The sequence below is a fragment of the Tupaia chinensis genome, unplaced genomic scaffold (assembly GCF_000334495.1).
Source record: "Tupaia chinensis unplaced genomic scaffold, TupChi_1.0 Scaffold145093_1, whole genome shotgun sequence".
In the NCBI taxonomy this organism is placed as follows: domain Eukaryota; kingdom Metazoa; phylum Chordata; class Mammalia; order Scandentia; family Tupaiidae; genus Tupaia; species Tupaia belangeri.
In genome coordinates this window covers 2,255,125-2,259,557 of record NW_006204954.1, presented here as the reverse complement: position 1 = coordinate 2,259,557, position 4,433 = coordinate 2,255,125, and positions in this window count along the sequence as shown.

Sequence of the window (4,433 nt, the reverse complement as noted above, 5' to 3'; positions counted from 1 at the left end):
ACTGAACTTGAGCTGTGAAATATTGCTTGCCTTGACCAAAAATGAAGATTTTCTGCTGAGACTTCCCCCTCCAAATTAATTTCTAGTGGGTACGGCTACCTCTGTCTCCTTCTCTCCCTTTCTGTCTGTCTCAGTCTTGCTGTGACTTTTAATTTTTTTCAATCTTTTTTTTTTTTAAGGTAAAGTATTCTCTGGGCTCTCAAGCCCCTCCTTTATTGTGCTAACTGGTGCCTTTCCCTATTTCATTTAGGAAAGGTACAAACCCAGGCCAGGCCCATCCTGAGATGGACACCAAACTTGAGCTGTGAAATACTGTTTGCATGGTGCGCACATGCACTGCATGGCTTTCATGTTTTGCTTTTAAAAATTAAAATGTAATTTTTTTAAGGATCTTTTCTTTTCTTCTTTTTCATTTTATTTTTTCTTCTTCTTTCCCATTCTCGAATTCCTTTTATTTTTTTTCTTTATCTTTATTCATTGTTGAAAGAAGCTATGTGTTGTATTGAACTGAAACACCTTGGAAAAGTCTCAATTTCTTTTTTATTTTCCTTATTTCCATTTAATTACATCTTTACATGTACAACATTTCTTTTTCTGGCAAGATTATCCTTTTTATGGGAAGGATAATTAAACACACACACACACATATATAAATATATATTAAACACACACACACATATATACACACACACATGTATATGTGTGTCTATTTAATATATATTTATATATGTGTGTGTGTGTGTGTTTGCCAGAAGGTATATGTGCTCATTGGAGAGAGACAGAGGAAGAGGAAGAAACCACTTTCACAAGGGACCATGGCCATGCCACAATTCCTTCTCCATTTCTCCATCCTGCTGAGATTTGGGACACGGATATGCACAAGCACACACTTGGCATTTTTCTCAAACTGAGTGGTTGGCCATGTGGGATCTGGCTCCCTTAACTACCAGGCCACAAAGCTGTCCCTTAATATTTATTTATATCATATTTTAAAATATTTTGTGGGGCCAGAGAGTTGTGCGGTAGTTAAAGCAATTGAATCCCACAGTACTGACCAGTTCAAGTCCCCAACTGGTGGCCTGAGAAACATGCTGGGTGCATGTTTGTGCACGCCCAAAATCCTGAAAGGAGGGAGAAATGGAGGAGAAGAAATCCCAGTGTGACCATCCCCATGGTGGGGTGCTTTCTTTCTTTCTTTTCTCTGCCTCTCTAACTTTCTCTGATAAACACACATGCCCTCTGGAAAAATTTTTTTAAATAAGTAAATTAAAGCTTTTGTCGGGGAAAAGGACTTTGAAAACGGGAGAATGTGTTTTTGGTACTTGTGCACTATTTGCATCAGTAAATCCCAATGTACTTTAAGAATTATTGAATTCCCTTGAGCAGCATTCACTTTTTGGCATAATTAAGTCACTTGCCTGAGACCTCACAGCATTCATAACACCACTGAGCTCAGAACACGCAGTGCCTGAGTGCCTGCTACTCAATCTGCCCCATAGGCCGTGGCCAGGCCTGGGACATGGTCACCTGGACACACACGCTGGAAGGCACATGGCCCCGAGAGTCGGAGAGGGGAACAGCTGAACTTGCAGGAGACCTGGGACCGTGTCTGCCTTGGGAACATGAGAGAAATGAAGAAGGGGGAGCTGCAGGCAATTCTGAACTTAAAAGAATTATAAAGTCCCTGTTGTCAGGAGGCATGAAAGTGGAAAGGAAAGAAGGAGGTGGAAGGACAAACAGTCCTCAGTAGACATGCCTGAGTGGAAGCGCAGTGAGGCATGGGTGAACCCGTGAGCAGAGCACTGGGGAGTAGGCCGGTTCACTCCTGCTCTGGGGAAAGCCATGTGCTTTGCTAACTTCTCCCTTATCTTCTCAACCAACCAATGCGTAACAATAGATGCCTTCAGCAAACACTAAAACTACCTTATTGGCAGCTGAGCGCCGGTGCTCTTCCTTTATAGAAAATGATGAGAAAAAATGAAATGCAGACCTTAAGTTTGGTCACTATCTGGAATTTAGTAACATACCTCTGAAATCAGGGAGAGCATTTAGATTAGAAATAATGTTTTTTTCCACCCTGAGGGTGGAGGACAGAGGGCAAGGCATACAGGTAATCAGGACCAGTAGGTGGCACAGAGGTTAAGACGGTTGATCCCACGTGGCTGACTGTGCTGTTCCAGTCCTGGGCAGGTGGGTTGAAAAACATCCCAGGTGGCATGTGCTTGCATGCCCCAAATCCTGAAACTGAAGGAGAAGCAACTGCAGTGTGGCCATCCCTCTCCCCTCCTGGGGAGGGATGATTTCTCACTTTCCCTCTCTCTTTCTGTCTTTCTCTGTAGAGCACACATGTCCCATAGCAGACAACCAACAAGAAAGGACAATTTAGTACATATTCCAAAATACTAGTAAACTATTAACAAATGTGCATAACATAATATAATGTTTACTATTAAAGAAGAAAAATATATGTATATCCTTGCTTTGATTATTATCCACCATATGCATGCCTTAGAAATATATACTGTAACCCACAAAGATATACACTGATTACATATAAATCAGAAATCATAACTTTAAAAAAGTACACCTTCACACTCACAGCTTCTCTCTCAGTTTACTCAATGGTAAACTGAGGCCCACAGACTGAATTTGGGCATCTGTTCCAGAACTAGAGTCAATTGTCTTACTAAAAAGATTACCTTTTTCTTTCTGATGAATATTTTATTTATTTAATTTTATTTGTTGCTATAATTAATATTATTATTTAATTTAAAGAGAGAAGGAGAAAGTGAGAAAGCAAGCCACCAGGTCCAGGATTTGAACCATGGTTAGCCATGTGGGAGTCTAACACCCCAACCACCATACCACCTGGTGGTTCCATGATTACCTTTTTCTAACTGTATGTTATCTGATTTCTTCCATGCTTAACACTTCAGATGTTTGCATACAGAGATTTAGATTGTGAGGAACTATACTGAGCAAGCCATGAGCAGAACTGATAAGAATTCGTTTCTAAACAGAACTGCTGAGTCAAGGGTTTCAAAACCAGGCAGAGTAGTTGTGGTTTGTAATCAGTAAAAACAAATAAATGCTGAGGCAAGAGAGGTTGCCCAGGGAATAGCCTAAATACTGATGGGTTGTCTGTGGGGCTAAATACATTTAAGAAAGATCTCGAGGGGCCAGCAGGTGGCATTGTGGAGGGTTCTGGGCTCCCAAGTGGCCAACCATGGTTGGAGTCTCAGACACAGTAGCTCGAAACTCACACTGGGCACATGTGGCTGTGTGCCCAAAGTCCTGAGAGGAGAGGAGAATGGAGTAGAAGGGATTGCAGTGTGGACGTCCCCCCAGAGGGTGATCTCTTGCTTTCTGTCTCTCCACAAGTGCACATGCCATAGAGCAAAAAAAAATTTTAAAAAGAAGAAGAAAGATCTCAACAGAAAAGTAATACAATCTCTACTTTTAATTTTTAAAAAATGAGTAATTTAAAAATGGAAAATTGAAGAGATGGTGTTAAGACAATCCATTAAATATTTGGAACAGAATAAATTAGATCCTCTCACTTTGTGGAATTTGCCAAAATCAGTTCTGGGTAGGTATGTGTCAGATTTTAAAAATGAACTAGAAAAAACAAATGGAAGGAAAACCTAAATTGATAATCTGATTTTAAGCCAAAAGAGTTTAAAAGCAAAAGAAAACTCCCTAAAGAAAAACTGAAAGACAAGAAGTTTAAAACTACTAAACAAGGAGGACCAGCAGTTAGCATAAAGGCTATGTCGCTGAACTCCTATGTAGCTGACTGCGGTTCGAGTCTCAGACCTGGTGGCTTAAACTCATGCTGGGCGCGTGTGCGTGCGTGCCCAAGATCCTGAGAGGAGAATGGAGGAGAGGGGATTGCGGCGTGGCCATACCCCCCTGGGGGGTGATTTCTTGCTTTCTCTCTCTCTGTCTCTCTCTGTCTATCTGGCGAGTACACGTGCCCTATAGCAAAAACCTCTCAAAAAAAAAGAAAGAAAGAAAGAAAGAAAAAGCTACTAGACAAGGAGAGAAGAAGGATAAGAAGAAAGAAAATTTGGCAAAAAGCAAATTTTCAGCTTATCATCCAAATTAAAAGGCAAATATTATATTAAGGAAATAATGGCAACTTTTAGGGCAGGCAAAGGATCACTATCTTTACTATGGAACTGTTACTAATGAGAGGACTTAGTGGTGCACAGAAAAGCAGGAAGTTCACACTCATTGTAGGAGGGTGTGACATTCCCCATTACACACTTTGCGAAGAACACATGGGATGCTACATAGTAAATAAAGTTCTCAAAGTAAGAGCTCATACTCTTTGATCCAGTAGTTATGCTGCTTCTGCTGCTTTTTTTTTAAAGAGAGATTTTTATAGAGTGTGTGCACTCACCGGAGAGATAGAGAGAGATAGAAAGAGA